Below are 23794 nucleotides of genomic sequence, written 5' to 3' on the forward strand. Positions count from 1 at the left end.
GAGGCAGTCATCACGCCCACCAAGGACCGAGTTCCCCGCACACAGCTGCCCGGCCCTCTCCTGCCCAGTGCCTCGGATGTCATCACCCTAACCCCCTCCCTGCCCTTCACGGTCCACTGTGGGTCATGACCTTGTTCACAGACTTCCCGGATCTTCTGGGCTGTGCTGACCTTTCTTGCATCTGAACTCCACTAGACTCTGTGAGCGTTTCTCTGAGTCATGCACTGTCTTTTGGAAATTACCATTTTATGAGTTTTGTTTTCGCTTTCTGCTGTAACTGCTCTGTGAATCACATTGAGTCCTGGTGGGGAACAGAGACCAAGTCTTCCCCTCTTCCCATTCCCCTCCCAGACGTCAGTATTTCAGCAACTCTGAACACACAGAAGCAGTTCGTGTAGCCCCGTGTTGTCAACTCAGGAGCTTGTACTCGTCAGCATACCGCTGCTGAACTCCATAAATGCTGAGACGCAGACGAGGCAGTTCAGACTCACTTTCTTCCGGTCGGGCTGAATTTTTGCTTTCATTCATCCAGTGTTTTTGAGAATGTGCTATTTGCCAGGCACTGGGCTCTGTGCGTGGGAGTGGAATGGTAAGAAGGAGAGAGGGGAGGCTCAGCGTCTGGCCCCACGTGGTGGAAGGTCCTACGGGAACGACAGGCTTCAGGGACCCAGGCCCCCAGTCCAAGTAGCACAGAGGAAACGCCGCAGGGAGCGGCCTTGTGGCTTCGTGAGAGCCTCGCAGGGGCCGCTGGTCCGGTGGGGAGGGTGACAGAGGCCTCCCTCCAGAGTGGCCGGTGCCCTGCGCCCTGAGGGAAGCTGGGCGATGACCAGCAGAGGCGGGGTGGGTTCCAGGGACTGCGCTGGGAGCAGCCGGCCCCCGAGAGGGGCGAGGGGTGTGACTCAGGGCGGGGCGGGCGGGCTGCCCCACGGGGAGAGGCCCCGCGCAGGGTTTTGTAGGTTGTGTTGCAAACACTGAGACCAACGGAAGGTTTCAGCAGGGAGACTGGATTACCGCCGGCGCCGGGGAAGGCCCCCACACCAGCCGCAGCATCCGCAGAGGAGGGGAGGCCGCCAGGGTCATGGAGAGGCACCCGTCCAGGAGGCTGGGCCTCGGTCCAGGTGAGAGGCCGCGGTGCCTCGCCTCGCGGTAGGATGGCAGGAGAGAGGGGCTCAGGAGGCTTCCCGGTTCACAGCTGGCCGGGCTGCATGGTGGGCTGGGTCTCGGGGTGAGGGCGGGAGAGGGCAGGCCCCTGCAGGGGTTTCTGGAGCGGGCCGGGTAGACGCCGGGGCCATTCACCCCGGGACGCACCCACAGAGCCCACCCCACGCAGGCCGGCGATCATGGCTCTGGTTTCGGGGACGTCAGACCCGAAGTCCTTGAGGTGTGTGGAGCAGGGACGGGTAACTCACGGCTGTGGCCGCTTACTAGTCAGAAGCCCTCCCGAATCTCACCAGGCGCAGGGTGAAGCTGCTGTTGGAGAAAGCACTCCCCAGCGCTCCTTGCCCCTGGGTGTGCCCGTAAGCCTAACTTCTGGCCAGTGGAGGCTCTGTGCACAGCTTCTGAGGCCCGGCCCTTGAGGGGGATCCACGCCCTGGGGCCCTTCCTGCTGGCCGGGTGATGGGGCAGAAACAACCATCTTGGGCCCAGAGCTGGGAGCCTCACGAGGGGGATGGCTGAGCCTCCCTCAGGTTGCCTGCCTGTCATCTTGATGTGAGGGAGAGCTACGCCTCTGTAAAGACATGGCCTCGTGGGGTCTCTCTGTGTCTTAGTTCACCTAATATCCATGGGGAGATGTCACGTGAGCATTTGGACTCGTGACTCTAGGGCTCAGAGGGAAAGCCTGGATAAGTGGCAGGAGTGTGAGAATTCTTGTTTTTTCTAAATGTATTTACTTATCTTTAGTTTGGCATGTCGGGTCTCCGTGGCAGCACGTGGGGTTTTGTCCACGCCCGTGAATCCTCTCACCAGGACGCCCGGCTCAGCAGTTGCTGCACGGCCTTTGTCAGCCCGTGGCTCGTGAGATGGAGATCTCAGCTCCCCGACCAGATTGAACCTGCGTCGTTCGCGTTGTAGCTTCTCACCCACTGCACCACCAGAGAGGTCCCAAAATTGAGAATTCTTAACAGGTAGGAATAAGGAAAGAGTGTGGAGGAGACCGTCCAGAGGGAGAGAGGAGGGGTCAGGGTGGACCGTCGGGGGACCACACGCTTAATGTCTGGGTTTGAGAAGCACCAACAACTGAAGGAGGCTGAGAGGACAGGTGGACAGGTGGACAGGTGGAAACCTGGGAGGGCGTGGGTCACGGGGCCAGGAGCAGAAGGGAGCCCTTTGCGGGGAGGCCTGAACTTAGACGGCGTCCACGAGAGGCTTGGTGGTGCTCGGCCAGTCTCGTCCAGGACAGCTGGGCAAGTTGTCACACCGAGGCGTTGTTTGCTAATGAAGATTATGATTGCTAATGCAACTCTGTAATAACTGTGCGCATCTCTGGCGAGAGCATCGAGAAGTCTAATTACTATTTCTCCATCCAATTTTCATGATAAATTATCCAGAAAGAGAAGAAATCGTCAAACTCAGCTTGATGCTTCATAGAAACACTAAACAAACCTAAATGTTTTAGTATCCTATCTCCAGGTTCCAGAAATTCATTTAAACTAAAACCAATTTTTAAAAAATCGGTGGTTTAAAAAAAAAACCCCAAACCCAAAATATAACATTTACCTAACAGGCAGCTGTCCACAGGCTTGCCACAACTGTTGTGGAGATGGCAACAGGGAAGAGTCTATTGCAAAACACGTTCAGTAGCTGATTTAGGGAGGTTCTAACAGGGGAACCTCGATGCTCTCAATTGCAGAGTTGAACCTCTGTCCTTCCCGACTCTGGAAGACACAGACCAGGAGGAGGGAGAAGGGGAGGCTGCACAGGTGATCTGAGGTCAGTTGTCCTGGTCCCGCCCCTGGTGTTTCCCAGACCTTAGCGGACACCCTCATTTCTAGCAAATAAGCGGCAAAGCCAAGACTGGAAAGGAAACCCCCAAATCCGTAGTCCCGTGCCTTTTCAGTACATCACCATACCTGCTTTGGGTCTTGCTAAAATAATCTTTTTAAAAATTACTGTCGTAACCATTTTAAAGTGCACAGCTCAGCAGTAAGTGCTTTCACATTGCAGCGAGACAGATCCCCAGAGCTTTTTCATCTCGCAAAACTGAAACTCTCCCTCTTAAACAACAACTCCCAAAGTTCCCCTCCCCGAGCTCCTGGAAACCACCATTTTGCTTTCTGTCTCTATGAATTGAACCACTTTGGGTTCGTCAAATTAGCGGAATCAGATATTTCTCGTTCTGTGACTGACTGCACTCAGGTTAAAGTCCTCAAAGCTCATCTGTGCTGTGGCACATGCCCATGTTACTGAAAGGCATGGGTACTGGCTGCTCGCTGCTCAACAGCCAAAAAACAGGCCAGGCTGGTGGAAAGGGAAGTTTACTTTATTTCAGATTTGGGCAACTGGCGGGGGGTGGTGGGGTGGACATCTGTCCAAAGGCCAACTCTCTCCACTGGCAACCAGTGGGCAAGAGCTCACAGCACAGCCAGCTCTGACAGTCGTCTTCAGACTGATCATCAGTGGTCTGACCAGCATCATCTTGTTTTAGGGACAGTTAGTCTTCAGTTCCAGGGTCCATTTGTTCCATTTCTTTGAGGCTGGTTCTCGGGAATGGGGCAGCTCACATCTTGGGCACGGTCTGGCCATCTCTTCTTCCACCTGGTGTGGCACCTACACGGCAGCCCTAGGTTTTGGCTCAGAGTATTACCTGTAGTCCTGGCGGAGGAACTGAAGGTCCTTGACTATGCTCAATGACTCCTTTATTATTTGGTCTCCTTTGAGTGTTTTCCTTTGTTTCTGCCCTTCTCATTTCTCCAATTAAACTTACTCTTAAAAGTTTTCAACAGCAAAAGGCAAGCAGATGACACTGAGGGGGCAAGGACCACAGGGTCCTGCTCCATTTCCCCAAGACTTCCTTCCTTTTTAAGGCTGAATAATTGCAGCCATGAAATTAAAAGATGCTTACTCCATGGAAGGAAAGTTATGACCAACCTAGGTAGCATATTCAAAAGCAGAGACATTACTTTGCCAACAAAGGTCCGTCTAGTCAAGGCTATGGTTTTTCCAGTGGCCATGTATGGATGTGAGAGTTGGACTGTGAAGAAAGCTGAGCATGGAAGAATTGATGCTTTTGAACTGTGGTGTTGGAGAAGACTCCTGAGAGTCCCTTGGACTGCAAGGAGATCCAACCAGTCCATTCTAAAGGAGATCAGTCTTGGGTGTTTTTTGGAAGGACTGATGCTAAAGCTGAAACTCCAATACTTTGGCCACCTCATGCGAAGAGCTGACTCATTGGAAGACTCTGATGCTGGGAGGGATTGGGGGCAGGAGGAGAAGGGGATGACAGAGGATGAGATGGCTGGATGGCATCACCAACTCAATGGACATGAGTTTGGGTGAACTCTGGGAGATGGTGATGGACAGTAAGGCCTGGCGTGGTGCAGTTCATGGGGTCGCAAAGAGTCAGACATGACTGAGCGGCTGAACTGAACTGAATGTTCCATTGTATGCATATACTACACTTTGCTTTCACGTATTCATTTTTTAAAAAGTCAACCTCTCTACCTACCATGATCAGAGAAGGTTTCTCTAAGGAGATGACCCTTGAGTTGAATTTTTCATGATAAAAGGGAGCCGATCATTAAAGGACTTGATGAGGAAGCAGTCCAGGGAAAGGGAATAGCAGATTCAGAAGTCAGAAAGCACGCAGGAGTCTGAGAGTCAAGAAATCAGAAAGGCTGAATCCTGTAATCAATGGATGAACTAATAAGACAAGAATGAGTCTCGCTGAGACATGGAAGCCATGATTAGAAATCTTAAATGTATTTCAAGTGGAATCATTTGTGTATTTGCATGTGAATATTTGCAAATAATTTTCTTAGAAATGGGAAAACTTGTATTAAGTAGTATCCGATGGATCCGTTGTATATCTGCATGTAACAATGACCTTGTTACAGGGAGGGAAAAAAGTCAACCTTCCAAACTATGTCCTTTTGGAAAAGTTTGCTGTCTACCTAAAGCACATGGAAGACAGATGGCTAATTAATTACCAACTTTCTCCAAGAAAAGGTACCCTCTAAATCAGGGGTGGGCACACTTTTCCCATAGGGGACAGGGAGTAAAGACCTTTGGCTTTGGCGGCCATACAGCCCACGGCACAGCGACTCTCCCACCAGGTGTCTGCCTGGCTCCTGCACTTCTGTGGTTACTGATGGTTTTGCTCACTGTCTTCCCTGAAAGCCTGAAGGCAGGGGCTCTAGCCTCCCACCCGCAATGAATTTGTAGCATCCGGCACATTAGAGCCATGGCAGGAGCTTCACGTGTATTCTATGTCCTTGTGCGGGATGTGAAAGGCAGTTACTTATAACTGGGGAAATACAGTGCTTGTTGATTGGCTAACTTCATCTTATGCTAGGGGAGTGCCCTTACAGTGTGTCAAGCTCCTTAGGAAGGAGCTAGTTCATGCATATTCCTCTGGAGGACAATGTTCAGTCATTTAAAATGTCAGAGTTTGTATGTCAGTATGCCAGAGCTGAAGATGAGAATTTAAGACACGTTTTAAAATATTTATTTATTTGGCTGCTCAGGGTCTCCATTGCAGGAGCAGGATCTTTAGCTGCGGCATTTGAACGCTTAGTTGCAGCATGTGGTTCCCCGATCGGGGATTGAACCAGGACCGCCTGCCTTGGGAGCATAGAGTTCTTAGCCACTGGACCCCCAGGGAGGTCCCTGAGGCAGTTCTGGTAGGTCCGGGAGTATAAGAGTGAAGGGCTTATGGATCAGCATGATAATACATGCTTGCTCCTTCTCTCTGGTCTTTCTAGCGCTGAGGCCGCATTGTGTGGTCATGTTTGTTCATCGCTGCAGTAGGGCCCTGGCCAGCAGGGCAGCTGGGCAGAGGCTCAGCTTTGCTGTCTTTTCCAGGCCCTGTGCTTGGCATGGCCTGCACACCTCCAGGGGACGTCACCTGGAGGGGGCAATCTTTTTCTGAGTTCACACACGGTGTCCAGCTGTGCCTGGACTGACTGCTTAGCTCCAAACTTCTCTGGCTTATACACCGGTCTCCTAGCCTAGCTTTTCTACCTCGGAGTTTTTCCTCATATCTCCTTCTGCCAGATTAATCTCATCATTCCTAGGCTCAAAAACGCCAGTGGATTCCGAACACTCTCACGATGATCTCCCAGCCTCCTCCGGGTCGGGCCCTGTTGCACTCGCCACGCCTGGCCTGCAGTCTCCTGGTCTGGCCCGCCCCATGCATGGCCCAGCTGCCTCCGCCCCCGCAGGGCCCTCGCTGGTGTCCTGGCCTCACAGTGCTGGCGGCTGGAGCACCGACAGCTAACTTTCCCCGGAGAAGGAAATGGCAACCCACTCCAGTATTCTTGCCGGAGAATCCCGTGGAGAGAGGAGCCTGGCGGGCTGCAGTCCATGGGGTCGCTGGGAGTCGGACACGACCGAGCCAGTATCACCTAAGAGTGTGCCAGGTGCTGCGTCAGAGCTCTGCCGGCCGTGCCTCACTTACTTCTCAGAACAGTCCCCTGGGATAGGTTCTGCAAAACTCCATCCCTGCAGCCCTGAAATGCTGCATGCGCCTCATCTCCCTTTCTGAAAACAGCCCTGTGAAACAGTCCATAAAACCATGGTCTGATGACTCTCAGATGCTCTTGACAATGTATTTCTTTATCATTCGCATGCATTATCTCATTTAACTGTCTTGAGAATTCTGGGCCACATATTATTATTCCTGTTTTTCAGCTGAAAAAAACTTGAAGCTCACAGATGTTACATAATTTTCTCAAGGGTATATAGTTACTTACAGGCAGAGCTGGTTCAGAGGCCTCAGCTGATTTGATACTAAAGGCTGGACTGTTAAAAGACCCATGGTTCTCAAGCTGATTTACCCATAAGGATCAGCAGTCAATGGGAGCTAGTTTATTTTTATTTAGGTATTTAGGGCATGCCAGGTGGCAATAGTGGTAAAGAACCCACCTGCCAATGTAGGAGACATGAGAGACGGGGGTTTGATCGCTGGGTCGGGAAGATCCCCTGGAGATGGAAACGGCAGCCCACTCCAGTGTTTTTGCCTGGAGAATCCCAAGGACAGAGGAGCCTGGTGGGTTATAGTCCATGGGGTTGCAAAGAGTCAGACATGACTGAAAGCGACTTAGCATGAGCTCTCTAGTTGTTTGGGAGCTGGTTTAAAATGGGCACTGACTCTAGAGATTCTGCTCCGGTTGACCTGGGGGAGGGCCTGGGAATATGCATTTTCCATATGCAGTTGGGCTTCCCTGGTAGCTCAGACGGTAAGGAATCTGCCTGGCAACACAGAAGACCTGTATTTGATCCCTGGGTTGGGAACATCCCCTGGAGAAGGAAATGGCAGCCAATCCTAGTGTTCTTGCCTGGGAAATTCTGTGGACAGAGGAGCCTGGTAGGCTACAGTCTGTGGAGTTGCAAAGAGTCAGACACGACGGAGTGATGAACACTTTTCACTAGTTCGTGTGTGGCTCAGGAGATTCTGCTGCAGCTGTTTCGTGGAACACGCTTTGGGAACTCCAGGCTAGACCAGCAGGGGATGAACGGTTTCCCTTTCCACTTGGCAGCATACGGTCAGTACATTCAGCTGCTTCTGAACCACAGATATCGGGCTCGGTGATCAGTGTAGAGCGGGATGTTATGTCCGTGGAAATGTATCCATTTCATCTCAGAGAGGCCCTGACATCTTTGAATGTGAGTTTAAGAGAAGCAGAGCACAGATCTACTTCACACCATTTAAAATAGTAAATGGGGCTTCCCTGGCGATCCAGTGGTTTCAAAGAATAAAGTTAATAAAAAAAAAATAGTAACCTGCTTCTTCGGAAGGCCAGTGTTCCCACTCTGATTCTGGAGGTGAAAGAAAGAATTCTCTGGAAGTGTCAAAAGCATTGGTTATATGTTGAGATTCCTCGGCTTGCCCAACAAAAGATCTGTGAATGCTTGGAAAACCTGAGATTTTCCTGATAGGTTTAACAGAATGTGTTGTTAAGGGAAACGGCCTTGCTCAGTATTGGGATCAACCACAGAGCATCAAGCCGAAGGGGATTATTCTCAAGCTGTAAAATTTAATGGAATATACTCTGCTAGGTTTCAGACTTTCTTGGGACCCATGATTCTTTTTTTCTGTCCGTTTTTCCTTTTCAGAATGAGAATGTCTATCCGAGGCCTACCTCACGGTTGCATTCTGCAAGTAAATGCCTTGTCTGTTTCATGGGTTCACAGATGAAGGGAGTTTTGCCCCAGGGTGACTCACATCCCGCTGGCTCACCCATATCTGATTTAGATGGTATTTAGATGAGATTTTGGACTTCAAGTTGATGCTGTAATGATTTAAGACTTCTGAAAATGTGGGGATGAAGTGAATATATTTTGCATGTGAGAAGGATGTGCATTAATTATGCAGAGGGTGGGCTGTTAATTGTGTCTCCTCCAGACTCACGTGATGAAGACCTAACTCGAAGGACTTCAGAATGCTACCTTATTTAGAAACAGAGTGATTGCCGAAGTAATTAGTTAAGATGAGTTAATACTGGAGTGGGGTGGGCCCTAATCCAATATGGCTGGTGCTCTTATAAAAGGGAAAGATTTGGACACGGACATGCAGAGAGAACGCCATGTGAAGAAGAGAGATCACAGTGATGCACCTACAAACCGAGGAATGCCAAGACCGCCAGCAAACCATCAGGGCCCAGGAGGGAGCAGGGAATAGGTTTTCCCTTGTAGCCCTTGGGAGAAACCGACCACACCAACACCTTGATCTTGGACTTCTAGCCTCCCCAGCTGTGAGACAGTGAAGTTTCTCATGTTTAAGCCGTTTGGTCTGTGGTGCTTTGTTATGGCAGAATTCAATTCAGTTCAGTTCAGCCGCTCAGTCATGTCCGACACTTTGCAACCCTCTGCAGCATGCCAGGTTACCTGTCCTCCACTAACTCTCAGAGTTTACTCAAACTCATGTCTGTTGAGTCGGTGATGCCATTCAACCACCTCATCCTCTGTCGTGCCCTTCTCTTCCCGCCCTCAATCTTTCCCAACATCAAGGTCTTTTCAAGTGAGTCAGCCCTTTGCATCAGGTGGCCAAAGTAGTGGAGTTTCAGCTTCAGCATCAGTACTTCCAATGAATATTCGTGACTGATTTCCTTTAGGATGGACTGGTTGGACCTCCTTGCAGTCCAAGGGACTCTCAGGAGTCTTCTCCAACACCACAGTTAAAAGCATCAATTCTTCAGTGCTCAGGTTTCTTTATGGTCCAACTCTCACATCCATACCTGACCACTGGAAAAACCGTAGCCTTGACTAGATGGACCTTTGTTGGCAAAGTAATGTCTCTGCTTTTGAATATGCTGTCTAAGTTGGTCATAGCTTTTCTTCCAAGGAGAAAGTGTCTTTTAATTTCACGTCTGTAGTCACCATCTACAATGATTTTGGAGCCCCCCAAAAATAAAGTCTGTCACGGTTTCCACTGTTTCCCCATCTATTTCCCATGAAGTGATGGGACCAGATGCCATGATCTTAGTTTTCTGAATGTTGAGCTTTAAGCCAACTTTTTCACTCTCCTCTTTCACTTTTATCAAGAGGCTCTTTAGTTCTTTTTTGCTTTCTGCCATAAGGGTGGTGTCATCTGCATATCTGAGGTTATTGATATTTCTCCTGGCAATCTTGATTCCAGCTTGAGCTTCATCCAGCCCGGCATTACTAGATTTTGGCATGATTTAATGCTTTCTGGACATAGAACGTCTTCCCTGAAGACTGTCTTTCAGTTCAGTTCAGTCACACGGTTGTGTCTGACTCTTTGTGACCCCGTGGCCCTAAGCTAATCAGTCAAGGACTCCATTTTCAGAACATTCTAGGATAAGGGGATAGTGATGCCTTTAAACTGTGGTGCTGTAGAGTACTAATGAGAGTCCCTTGGACAGCAAAGAGATCAAACCAGTCCATCCTAAAGGAAATTAGCCCTGAAGATTCATTGGAAAGACTGATGCTGAAGCTGAAGCTCCAATACTTTGGCCACCTGATGCTAAGAGCTGATTCTTTGGAAAAGACCTTGATGCTGGGAAAGATTGAAGGCAGGAGGAGAAGGGGACGACAGAGGATGAGAAGGTTGAATGGCATCATCGACTCGATGGACATGAGTTTGAGCAAACTGTGGGAGACCAAGCAGGACCGGGAAGCCTGGTGTGCTATAGTCCATGGGGTTGCAAAGAGTCGGACATGCCTGAGTGAGTGAACAGCAATCGTGGGGGAAACACCATGGAACCGGAATTTTAACAAAATGCGCACGAGGCTTGGTGTCCCCACAGTGCCACTCCCTGAAGCCAGGCGATGTGACCACAACCCAGAGCCCACCCTCGAGACTGGGCCTGGGACTAAGCATTGCTGGGCATCCATCCCTTGCCCCCTGAAGCTGATTCTTGGCAGGTACCTTGCTCTGCTTGGAGTCAAACATCAGCATTCTAGGGCAGCCACAGGAAGAATGAGAGAGGCGTTGGGCCACGGTTTGGGTGACGGGGGAGGAGAGGGAGATAAGCTTCAGGTCAGGCCGAGATTTCCAGCAGGGGGCCAGCTCACGGCTGTGGGGGGAGCGCTGGCTGCTCTGCTGTCTGCTGGGCAGAGGCTCCGTTCTGGGAAGACAGGGCTCCACAGCCCCGAGCCTTCCTGCGTCTTTCTGACTCAGCTGGATGCCCTGCGCTGAGCTGCAGAGGGCGGAGCTTCGGAATGCACGTTTGTGGTGCCCTAGTGTTTCCAGCTGGTTGCCTGGCTTAGGTGGTGAGTCTGCAGAAAGTGCCTGGAGGACTTGAACTCAGATGGTGAGTCCGTGTTCACCGCGATGCCGACTCACTACTGCGCTCCACCGTGGGAGGTCTCAGGGTCACTGAACAGGTGATCCGAGTACTCATTTGCATGGGGTGCAATCTATGAGAAGCTATGTGCTCCCTCTGTGTTCTCTAGAGCGATGATTCTAAGATGCCGTCGCTACGAGGTCACAGTTGCTTTTCTGAGTCCTCCTTCCTCTGGCAGCTCCTTCTGAAAGGAAGGAGATGCGCTCATGGCAGCATCTAAGCCACAACCCCCACCCCCGCTTTCCATTGCACCCCCAGAGCCGGGCTGTGAAAATGCCCGGTCCTGTGCAAGAGATCGCTAAATCAGATGAACAACGCACTGCCTCCAAAACCCCAACCTGGATGAACAGAAAACTTCTGAAAGTGAGTGTTCACAATGGAAAGAACAGGGGAAAGGGCCTCAGTCCCCTGCCTTTCACCATCCCTGACTCTATGCGGGTGGCTTCCTCTTGCAGAGAGTGTCGAGCAGCGTGGTCGTTTATCAGGGACTGATTACATCGCGAGCCTCCCCTGTGAGTCTGAACAGCCCCGTCTAGCAGCTAATGGTCTCCTCTCATCAGACAGTGTGGCCCAAGGAGTGTTTCATGAATGACATTCATCGAAGCAACAGGCCCAGAGTCTGCTCTGTGCTTGGAGAAGAATCCCACTTTATAAACCATCCTCTTGAGTTAACACAGTGAACGCGGGCAGGATGGAGCGAGTGTGGGGTGAGATCAGAGAGGAAGAGGACGGCAGGCAGGCACTCGGTCTGTTCACTAGAAAACGGTGGCTGCAAAATCTGCCGGTGGCCTGGACTCATGGTCTAGGATGTGGGACCCCGAGGCCCTGCTCTGATGGAAATGGCTTGGCACTGACATGTCCTGGGCCCGCGGTCTGCCTGCGGCAGCCGTGCTGACAAGTGTTGGATGAACGGCTCCTCCGTGTCACTTTCTGCGGAAATGCCAGGCTCACCAGGAGGTGGTTGATCGGGAGGACTGCAGAGCCCGACGGTTAACCGGTGATCACGGGATAAGAGCGCAGTGTGGCTGGGAGCTCTGGGTGATGCTCACTGCAGGGGCGGGATGAGGGGGTGTGGCTCGTTGCTGGTGCTCATTCTTGGAACTAAGTCTTGGTTGGTCCTTCTCTGTTTGCACATAGTAGCTTCCAACAGGAGCTGTGAATTTGGGGAAACACTTGATTGCGGGGCCTCTTTCTCTCCTCCTTCCTCTCTCTTCATTTTTCTTGTCTCTGTGTGACATGAAGCCATGAGCCGTATTTTCAGTTAGTCCATAGAATCGGGACCAAGTCCATCATAGCAAGGCAGGGGCTTCAGAAAAGGCAGGGGGAGGATTGAGTCTGGAAACATGGAAGCCTGATCGCCGGGTTCCAGAGATGGCGTGTGGTTGGGCACAGAGCTGGTCGTGGGCCAGAGTGAGGGCCACGGAGGTCCCAAAGGATTGCGGGGGTGGAGAGGAGCAGAAGCGGGCAGAGAAGTGTCCGCTCCTCCGGGAAGACTCGTGGACACAGAGCGGCCTCCTGGCCCGGTTAGGCGGCCCCACGTGCTCTCACTGCCAGGCAGAGGTGTCTGGAAACACAGGTCACCAGGGGTGGCAGCTGGGCCCTGGACAGGGCTGAGCTCGGTGAGGAGTTTACAGCAAAGGCCTGGCACTCGTCTGGGTGGAGTCTGAGCCTTTCCTGGGGTTTCGTTTAGTTTGTTTCCTGGAGCTTGGATTCAGAGAAGTCCTCCTAACTTCCGAGGGGACTCGCGGCTTTGGAGTCACTTCTGAGAGAGCGCTGCATGTTGGAGAGGCAACATCTCATCCGGATGCTGCGTCCAGACGGGCTTTCATCTCCACTTCCTTTGGCTGATTTCCTTGCATGTCCTTCCCTTTTGAAAAGGAGATGCTGTTTGTTCCGTCACGTGGAATTGCGATTACTCACCCGGAGAAGGGTGCGCCCCTCGAGACTCTGGCAAGAAGAGCAGGGGAAATTCCTTTCAACGCTAGCCCTGAGGAATTCTCGTGATCCTGGTTTCCCTTTTGGTCAAGACCGAGATGAAAGGACTGGACCCAGCATTGGGAAGAGCTGTAATTTTGATCCCAAGGGAAACAGAGCTAGATGAGAAGCGAGGCCCCCCTTTAATCTGGCCTGTGACTGAGGAGCTGCTTCCTGGTACAAGCTGAACAATGATCGGGAGTCAGGCTCCTGGAGCCCATCTCTCAATCTGCGCCCCGGGAGGGGAGGAGAAGCAGCCGTGGAGAAGAGTCTGGTGCTTCCCCCTCCAGGTGTCTGCTGACGGAAGGAGATGCCTTCTTAGGCTGTCTGGGCTGCTACTGAGAGCTTGTGAGGGACACACACTTCCCACAGCTCTGCAGGTGGGAATTCTGAGCCTGGGGGGGCCTCTGTGGGGTCAGTGGCCTCATGTGGTGGAGCGGCTGTGGGCCCTGGGGAGGTCTCTTTAATAAGGATGCTAATCCCACCACCAGGCCTTCACTCCCATGACCTCATCACCTGCCAACGCCATCATCTCTGAGGGTTAGGATTTCCACACGCAACGAGCATTCAGACCACGGCATCTACTTACTGGTTTTTTTTTTTTTTTAGTATTTGTTTGGCTGCGTCGGGTCTTACGCGTGGCGTGCAGGACCTTCAATGCATTGTGACGGATCTTTTGTTGTGGCGTGGGCTCGGTACAGCACATGAGATCTTAGTTCCCCAGCCAGGGATCGAACCTGCATCCCTGCACTGCAAGGCGAATGCTTAATTCCACTGGACCACCCGGGAAGTCCCACATCCACCTACTTTTTGACTTTGTGTATTATAACAGTTTTTATTAATGCAATTAGAAATAGCAGATTTCCTAGAAAAAATTTCCAGTGGGTAACGATGGAACTTCTTATTGTGGATGATAATGGACATTTCTATTTGAAGGTTTTGTTTTTATTTATTTTTTACATCTTGTGGATTCTAGCCATTCTGGAATATGTAACTCCGAGAACTTCATTGCTTCACATTTCAGTTCAGTTCAGTTCAGTCGCTCAATCGTATCCGACTCTTTGCGACCCCATGAATCACAGCACGCCAGGCCTCCCTGTCCATCACCAACTCCCAGAGTTCACTCAGACTCACGTCCATCGAGTCAGTGATGCCATCCAGCCATCTCATCCTCTGTCGTCCCCTTCTCCTCCTGCCCCCAATCCCTTCCAACATCAGAGTCTTTTCCAATGAGTCAACTCTTCGCATAAGGTGGCCAAAGTACTGGAGTTTCAGCTTTAGCATTAGGATTCTGTAAAAAGTTTTTAAGAAATTGAATCATGTGCATGAAATTGGCCACATTAACTATTTCTAAGTGTGCAGTGCAGGAGAGTCAGGCGTATTTACATTGTTGTGTAACCAGTTTCCAGAACTCTTATCTCTTGTAAGACGAAAGCCCCCACCCGCCTTCCCCAGCCCCGGGCAGACACTGTCTACCTTCTGTCTCCAACCGTAGGAGCCTCACGGAGGCGGAGTCACCCCTTGCTTCTCTCTTAGTGACCGGTTTATTCCACCGAGCGTGATGTTCTCAAAGATTTGGTATCCTTTTATTCCATCTTTAAAATAACATTTCCTCTTAACATCTGAGGGTTAATCTGCTTAAGCTTTGGAAAGGTCCTCAAGAGAATTTTAAAACATATTCTCTAATACGGATGTTTTAAAGACACGTGTGTATCTGCGCAACACTGCGTTGCTCACCGCAGAGACGGACATCTAAGAGCTGGATGCTTGCAGGCCCACGTCTCCCTGGTGAAGGGAGGGGGCCGTGTTACGCTGAGCCAGCTGGAGGCCTCCGGATGGCAGGGAGCTGCGCCCGCAGGCCTGGCGCCAGGGGCAGGACGCGCCGCGCATGTGTCTGCTCACGGGTGGGTGCCCGTGGTCACGCCGCTCCCCCGGGGCTGTGCAGCAGCTGCCAGTGGATGGGGCTGGCAGCCGCTCCGAGGGGCCATCTGCCCGGGCTGTCTCCGCAGCGGGAGGACCGGAGGCAGCTGCAGAGACGAAGAATCGGGGGCAGGAGCGGAGGACTCGGAGTCAACACCCTGAACCTCCTCTCCTGCCCCCCAACACTGGCCCAGGCCATCCCAAGGAGCTGCCCAGCTGTGTCGTCAAACACTGGAACCAGGGGACAGGAGGGGACGCCAGGCCGCTCATCTTGCAGGCGGGGCCTCCAGAAGCCGCTCGGGGTCTCCTCATGTCAAGCAAATAATCCCTAAGAACTGTGACACCGTTCAAAGAAACGTAATTTGCTGCTGCCAATAACTCGGATTTCCCCCCTCCCCGAGAGTCCGTGGGTTTTCTCACTATTTATCAAATCCTTACACTCTGATGACTAATGGAAAATACAATGGCAAGTTGTTACCATTTTGGCATTGTTTGCGATCAGAAATGACACTGGAGCAACAGGGTGATCGGCTGCGATTGCCTTCGAAATGTATTCTCTCTGGAGGGAGTGCACACACACATATCAATAGGGTTAGTATGTGCAGCCTTTATAAATGATCTATGGCGTAATTTTCGCGTTTAAAAAAACCGTGTTCCCATCCATCAGCTCATTTGGGTGTCATGAGGATGTTTATGGGATAGCTTCAGTTGGCAAGAACGAGGCTTAGAGGAGAAAGGCTTGTTCATGGCCATATCGAAGTCAACTGGGGCTGAAATATAGGTCTCCCAACTCCTAGTCCAAAGTTTTTTTTCCTCTAAACTGTGCTTGAGAAGAAGAACATGTCAGGACCATGGTAAGAGACAGACTAGTTCCTTCTCCTGACTCCCAGCCGAGCAGTCCTAAGAAGTCCAGTGAGTGATGACGCGACGATCAAGGAGACGGAGCTATGAGGTTGAACGATGCAAACCCTCCATTTTTAAAGAGTGTCAAGCAGTCAGATATGAACAATTTCGTGTTTCAAGCGAATTGATCTCTGGGATTTTCTACAGGTTGCGTTTCCCACACAGCATCAAGCTGGCCATTTTGGTGGTTAACGTGGCTGCTTGCTTTCCTCTTCGTGTTGCTGCCCCTGGGTCTGATCTGCAGTGGCTACTGATCATTATTTTCGTGGCCTCTATCATCAAACGGAGCCAACCATAGAGGCAGCAAGCCAAACTGTGCAATTAAACCCCAACCAGGCAATTCTGCGTCAGATACGTATGACTCAGAAATGACCAGCCTGCAAGGGTTTTCAGCAGGTCTAACTGGCTCCTCATTCCTGCACATTCTCCCTGAAAAGGGAATGAAGTCAGCACTCATTCCCACTCATCAGGCATAAACTTGCGTGCGCTCTGGTGAGTGGGAGACAGCTGACTTCCTAGGCTGTTACAGAAGGATGGTTGGAGAGTCAGGAGGGTATCTTGGCCGGACGTCAAGAATGAAGGAAGGGGCAGAGAGTCAAGTGGCTAAAGAGGCTCACATTAGGGTCATTCATTTTCCCGGCTCAGCGGAAGCCGGAGCCTCGCACCACTCGCCAGGCTTCCCACCATCTGGAGTGAAGTCGGGCCGTGCCTCCCGCTGGGGTGGAAGGGCTCCAAGTGGGGGCCGCAGGCAGGAGGGTCCGCCACCCTGCAGGGACGCAGGACCACATGCTTCTGCAGCGGCAGACAGAACAGGGTAGCGCTATCTGCTCTCTCCCTTCTGATTGTGAGGTGCCTTTATGAACTGCTGGAGACTGGTCCCCAAACGGATGGAGCAGAGAAGCTTCTGGTGTGGCTGCTTTGGAGGAGCAGTGTTTTGAAGGCACTGCACCCCAAATTTCTCAGTGTCCCTTTTCTGGCCGTGAGCTTTAACCTTTGCACAGGACCGCTTGCAGAGCCCCCTGGTAAAGCGAGAATGTGCCCTGAGGTCTGGACTTGCACTTTGTGTGCCCTTGGGAAGGTCACTCACTCACCTTCCCGAGGATCAGTGTTCTCATCAAAGAAGCGAAGACTTCCATCGTTTCCCCAAGTAATTCTACAGGACTGCGGTTGGATCATTGGCAATGACAGGCGAGAAGTCGATTTTTGTACAGAGAAGCCCGTTTGACACGGTGTGAGCAGTTTCATTCCTGTTCCTGGAGGAAAGAGTGGGCCTGCTTTCCTCTCCTGCAGCGGGCGGGCGGCGAGGGGCAGAGTTTGGAGGCGAAAAGCGCTGCAGTGAAGCTACTGGGGCTGTGAGGGCGAGCCCGCGGCGTGGGAGTCTGGAGAGGGTAGGTGAGTGCGGAGGAGAGACCACCAGGTGGGAAAGGCAGGCTTCACTTCTCCTAAGTTTTGCCAGAAGCCATCTCAGCCAGCCCCAAGACGGGTGGTGAAGAACAGCAAACCATCCGCCAGCCCCCGTGTGCCTGCTCCCGACTCGGCAGGAGGATGGGCCACCGACAAGAATAACACAGACCCGCCGGCAAGGCAGGAGACGCCCACAAGGAAAACAAGGAAACAGGTTCGAGCTGGGCTGGCTCCTCGGGTGGATGGGCTGGCTGGTACCAGGCGTTTCGGGTGGCCCTGGCTGTGTGCCTGATGGGGCAGAGCACCCAGGCCTTGGGAAGCTGACTTGTGCAAGGGGCGAGACCTTAGCCTTGCAGCCGGGCTGGGTGAGGCAGGCTCAATGCAAAGCATGGCCTTCCACAGGGCTCCACGCCCCTGGAGATGATGGAGGCTTCGGAACCCTTCCTCAGCTGTACTGTCCGGGTCCAGGCTCCGCCCAGGCTGTCTTCCTGAGAGGCCGTGCCTGTAGGCAAGTCACACGTCCCCTCCGGGCTGCGTGGTGAGGCGAGGGGCCTGGTACCCTCCAGGGCCTTTCCCTGCTTGGCATCAGGTCCCTCTAGGATCTGAGACCAGTTTCTAAGGAACCCAAGGAACAGTATGGCACACACGACTGGGGGCTTACAGGTTTTCTGAAATTATACAATCTTCACATGGAAACCAAATACCAAAGTACGGCATGCTTGAAAAAATGAAACATACAAGTATCACAGGATCCAGAAATTTCACTTCTGGCTGTACACCCAAAAGATTTGTAAGCAGAATTTTAGACAATTGCATAGCAAAGTCCACAGCAGCAGTATTCACAGCAGCCCACAGGTGGCAACAACCCCCAATGCCCATCGAAGGATGAATGGAAACAAGCGGTGTGTGCGCACAATGGGGTGCTGACACAGTCTACAACCTGGAGGTCGTTGTGCTCAGTGAAGTAAGCCAGGCAAACACTGTAGCATCTCACTTAAATGTGGAATCTTAAAAAAAGTTGGAGTTTAAGGACTTCCCTGATGGTCCAGTGGCTAAGAATCTGCCTTGAAATGCAGGGAACACCAGGTCAATCCCTGCTTGGGGAACTAGGATCCCACTTGCCTCCAGGAAATTAAAAGCCCCCGAGCTGCGACTCCTGAGTCTGCGAGCCCACTCACCACAACTGGAGAATCGGTGCACCACCACAGAGACCCCACCTGCTGCCAAATAAATAATTATATAGACTTTCTAAAAAAGTTGTCATCACCGACTCGATGGACATGAGTTTGAGCAGGTTCCGAGAGTTGGTGATGGACAGGGAAGCCTGGCGTGCTATAGTCCATGGGGTTGCAAAGAGTCAGACCCAACTGAGTGGCTGAACTGAACTGAAAAGAGTTGAGGCTGTAGACCCAACTGCCCCACTACCGGGCATATCCCCTAAGGAAATTGTAACTGAAAAAGACACATGTACCCCGATGTTCATTGCAGCATTACTTACAGTAGATGGGACATGGGAACCATCTGACAGGTGAGTGGATGAAGAAGTCATGGTGCGTACATACGATGGAGTGTTACTCAGCCGTGAGAGAGGAACACGTATGAATCAGTTTTAATGAGGTGGAAGAGCCCAGAGCCTTTTATACAGAGTGAAGTGAGTCAGAGAAAAACCAATACTGTGTATTAATGCATATATATGGCATTTGGAAACCTATTTGCAGGCAACAAAGGAGACACAGACTGTGGAGACAGTGGAGGAAGGAGAGGCTGAAATGGTTGAGAGGGCAGCACTGAGACACGTACCTTACTGCTTGTGAAACAGACGGGCAGTGGGGATTTGCCGTATGACGCCGGGAGCTCAACCCCGGTGCTCTCTGACAACCTAGAGGGCTGGGATGGGGGGGTGGGGTGGGAGGGAGGGTTAGAGGGAGGGGACATGTGTGTACCAATGGCTGATTCATGCTGGTGTATGGCAGAGACCAACACAATATTGAGAAGCAATCATCCTCCAGTTAAAAATAAATTTATTAATGCAAATGTCAAGGCTGTAGAAATAGTAGCATGAAGATTGACAGGAGCTAGGGGGTGAGAATGGGGAGATGTTGCTCAACCTGTACAGACTGTGGTTACAAAATGAGTGAGTTCTGGGACCTGATGGACAGCATGGTGACTGTAGTTAACAGCGCTGTTGGGCATTTGAGATTTGCTGCTTCTGTTGCATAGAGACACCAAAGCCTTTGCCTGTGTGGATCGCAGCAAGCTGTGGAAAATTCTTAAAGAGGCGGGAATACCAGACCACCTCACCTGTCTCCTGTATGCAGAAATCTGTACGCAGGTCAAGAAGCAACAGTTAGAACCGGATAGGGAACAACAGACTGGAGCCAAACTGGGAAATGAGTACATCAAGGCTGTATACTGTCACCCTGCTTATTTAACTTACATGAAGAGTACGTCATGTGAAATGCTGGGCTGGATAAAGCATAACCTGGAATCAAGATTGCCAGGAGAAATATCAATAACCTCAGATATGCAGATGACACCACCCTTATGGCAGAAAGTGAAGAACTGAAGAGCCTCCTGATGAAAGTGAGAGAGGAGAGTGAAAAAGTTGGCTTAAAACTCGACTCTAAAAACGAAGATCACAGCATCCGGTCCCATCACTTCATGGCAAATAGATGGGGAAACAATGGAGACAGTGTCAGACTTTATTTTCTTGGCTCCAAAATCACTGCAGATGGTGATTGCAGCCATGAAATTAAAAGATGCTTGCTCCTTGGAAGAAAAGTTATAACCAACCTAGATAGCATATTTAAAAGCAAAGACGTTACTTTGCCAACAAAGATCTGTCTAGTCAAAGCTATGGGCTTCCCTGGTAGTTCAGCTGGTAAAGAATCTGCCTGCAATGCAGGAGACCCCAGTTTGATTCCTGAATTGAGAAGATACCCTGGAGAAAGGATAGGCTACCCACTCCAGTATTCTTGGGCTGTGGTTTTTCCAGTCGTCATGTATGCATGTGAGAGCTGGACCATGAAGAAAGCTAAGCGCCAAATAATTAATGCTTTTGAACTGTGGTGTTGGAGAAGACTCTTGAGAGTCCCTTGGACTGCAAGGAGATCCAACCAGTCCGTCCTAAAGGAGATCAGTCCTTTAGAAGGACTAGATCAGCCCATTGGAAGGACTGATGCTGAAGCTGAAACTCCAGTACTTTGACCACCTGATGAGAAGAACTGACTCATTGGAAAAGACCCTGATGCCGAGAAAGACTGAAGGCAGGAGGAGAAGGGGACGACAGAGGATGAGATAGTTGGATGGCATCACCAACTCAATGGATATGAGTCTGAGTGAACTCTGGGAGTTGGTGATGGACAGGGAGGCCTAGCGTGCTGCAGTCTGTGGGGCTGCAAGAGTCGGACACGGCTGAGTGACTGAGCTGAACTGAACCGAGGAGAGTAGAGTTGAAGTATCATCACCCCCAGACACACAAACAATGGGGACTGTGTGACCTGATAGATGTGTTAGGCATCTTAACCGGGGTGATCATGTCACGATGTATACATATGTCATTATGCTGTATACAATAAATATACAATTTTATTTGTGACTTACATCTCAACAAAATTGGAAAAAGTAAAGCTGATCCTGAATCCAGAGGCAGCGAGGGTCAGGGTGGTATCTGGCGTGGGCTTCCCCTCCCCCCCGGACCCACCTTCAACTGGCGAAGCCTCCTGGGCCGGGCTAGTCCTGTAGCGTCAGATGATGGATGTGAAAAGCAGATTACACCGCTTTTTAAAAGCTTATTTATTTTGGCTGCGTGCGTGGGCTCTCTCTAGCTGTGACGACTGGGAGCTACCCTTTGTGCAGCGCTTGCACTTCTCGCTGTGGGGCTCCTTGTTGCAGAGGACAGGCTCCAGGGCGCGAGGCTTTCAGCGGTTGCACCTCTCAGGGAGGCGCGCTGACTCAGCTGCTCCAGAGCGTGGCGAATCTTCCTGGACTACGGACTGAACCCGCGTCCCCTGCACTGGCAGGTGGACTCTCAACCACTGGACCACTAGGGAAACCCAGATTAGAAAGCTTTAGCAAGAAGCAGAAACCATTGTCCCGCCTTCAGAGACTCGCGGGAGATAGAGGTTATAGTGTAGGAGAGACACAGCCTTAAGACAGGCCAGTGCAAACTCCCAGTTTCATTTGTGCAGATGGTGGCTCAGAGTTTAAAGCGTCTGCCTGGAATGCGGGAGACCCGGGTTCAATCCCTGGTTTGGGAAGATCCCCTGGAGAAGGAAATGGCAACCCACTCCAGTACTCTTGCCTGGAGAATCCCATGGAGGGAGGAGCCTGGTAGGCTACAGTCCATGGGGTCGCAAAGAGTTGGACACGACTGAGCGACTTCACTTACTTACTACTTACTCAGTGTCCAGGAGAAATACTTCTTGATGGGAAGAGTTTTTTGGTGTGACTCCCATTAGAGCATCTCTAAAGGTCCCACCAGTGTGCCCATTCTGCTGTTCTGAGAGGTGAAGCGTGTGTGTGCGCGTGATGCCTGTGCACGTGTAGACATAGGGTGGAATCCCCACCTTCTCCGGGGCCTCGCAGAATAAGGAAGCAGATGTGGAGGCAGCTAAGGAGCTGTAAGGGCGGGTGGAGGACGCAGGCGATGTTGGTGGCATACGTGTGTATTTTTAGAAAGAGGAGGAGAGAATTCCTCTGTCATGGGTTGGAGCCCCTGGACAGCGGTTCACCTTCAGTGATGGTCTTTTCTTCTCCCTTGACTTGGGGCTGGGCAGGCACCTGGCGGCCTGATCCTGGGGCTCTGCAGGGAGGCTGAGAAATGCTCGTCCGGGCCCCGGGTGGAGTAGGATGTTTCTGGAGGTGCCGGCTTCCTCATCTCAAGCCAGACTCTGGTGGCGAGTGGACTGAATGAGGCAGGGCGTGTGAAGAGGTGAGCTCGGCGCTGACACTCGAGCCCTTCGTACAGGGCGGCTCTTAGCAGGCGAGAGAAAGGCTGGAACCCGAGCCTGACCCTTGCGCCGCGTCCCCGCTGGCCTGTGCCCTGGTCCATGCCCGGGCCGCCTCTCCTTTTCACCCCCTGGGGGCCCCGCGGCCATGCCCCGGGCTGTGCTGCATGTGTCTGAATCGAGATAAGTGACAAAGCAGGCTAGATCCCAGGGGCAGGGGAGCCTGAGTAGCGGTCCTGAGCCTTCACCCCCCCGACGTGAGAACCCGGCCTGTCTCTTACAGCCCCGGGGCTGGAGGGGTCATTGAAAGCCGCGCCTTCTCACAGGCCAGTGAGAAAGGCAGCAAGTCGGGGCCGTGGGATCCCCCTGTGCTCCTGCCCCTGGGAGGGGAACCAGCCCCTAACCCTCAGGGGTGCCGAGCAGGAAGGGGAGCTGCTGGGAGGGGTCGGGGGGACAGGTGGGGTCCCGTCCGACAGCAGGCCAAGAGACTGCCTGGTGAGCTCTGCAAGTTACCTTACCCTGGCAGACTTAGTACCACCCGTCCTGCCCCACCCCCAACCATCCCACCATCCCACCATGAAAGCAGGGATGATAGATCCCCGCAGGGCAGCTCTGAAGACCCCAGGCAGCATTTGCACAGAGCTGGAGTGTTGAGGGCTGGACAAGGGGCGGGTGGGGTTGCGGGGTCTCTTGTGTCCCTGATGTGAGCTACCAGGGTTGAGAGGATGACAAGTACCCCTCTCACGACAAACGAATGCAGAAGGCGGAGTCGGTAGGGCTTAGAAGATGCTGCCTGGGACCCCGTCGCGGAGACAAGGGCAAGTTCCTCACAGGCTGCATGGATCAGGAAAACAGGGAAGGTGGGACACGACTGGGCCCTTGGAGGACAGAGGGGTCTGGGGGGAGTTTCATAGGGTGGTTGAGCCAGTGCGTGGGGGAGGGAACATGTGTGTTCAGTGGTCAGCGAGGAAGCCGGCAAGTGGGAACCGAGGGTCGGCCCAGGTGGACGCGGGCGGGCACACTGGCACTGGGTCTTCGTCCTCCTCATCTCATCACGCTCACTGAACGCCTTGTCGAGGCCTGTGTTCCCCAGCTGGGTAGCAAGCTCCTGAGAGCAGAGACTGTCCAAGTTAGCTCAGCCTGACCTGTGTCTCCAGGGCCTGCACGAAATAGATGCTCAGTGTGTCCATCAAGTGTGTGAATGAATGGGGGAGTGGTGGATGTCTTGGGAATGGCAGGTTATGTTCTGATTGTGGAGGGTCTGGGCGAGAACTGGGAACCCACCGAACATTTCGAAGGGGGAACGTATCTGTGTGAAGGGGGGTATTTTGGGAAGGAATAGCCTGAGAGCCCTAGGGAGGATGGTTGAAAGGTACAGGATTTATAAGTCAGATGCAGGCCACTGAGGAGGCAACCAGGGTTGTGAAGGCATCAGATGGTGTAGTTCTAGGCTCATCTGCCACCGGTGGCACTGAGACGGGCACGGTCAGGTGGGTTGATTTAAACAGATGCTCCACAGACATTTTCACCTGGTGGCCACTTCTGATGCTCTTGGTAATTAAGATTCTGCCTAAGGACTTTCCTGGTGGTCCAGTGGTTAAGAATCCGCCTTCCGACACAGTGGATGCAGGTTCGATCCCTGGTTGGGGAGCTAAGATCCTGCATGCCGCTGGGGCA

The 23794-nt window shown here is 52.1% G+C and overlaps 1 long non-coding RNA gene across 2 annotated transcripts in view; it reads left to right on the forward strand.

The window, feature by feature from the left end:
* Nucleotides 1–749: 749 nt before the first annotated feature.
* Nucleotides 750–23794, forward strand: part of LOC138426069 (uncharacterized) — a 33551-nt gene continuing 10506 nt past the window's right edge. Inside the window, exons 1-3 of one of the 2 annotated variants that reach the window (XR_011251499.1) lie at nt 750–1118; nt 1903–2126; nt 2852–2931. This is a non-coding gene — a long non-coding RNA (uncharacterized lncRNA). The remainder of the gene's footprint in view (nt 1119–1902; nt 2127–2851; nt 2932–23794) is intronic. The other variant, XR_011251500.1, reaches the window with a different exon arrangement.

This window comes from Ovis canadensis, chromosome 20 (assembly GCF_042477335.2).
Source record: "Ovis canadensis isolate MfBH-ARS-UI-01 breed Bighorn chromosome 20, ARS-UI_OviCan_v2, whole genome shotgun sequence".
In the NCBI taxonomy this organism is placed as follows: domain Eukaryota; kingdom Metazoa; phylum Chordata; class Mammalia; order Artiodactyla; family Bovidae; genus Ovis; species Ovis canadensis.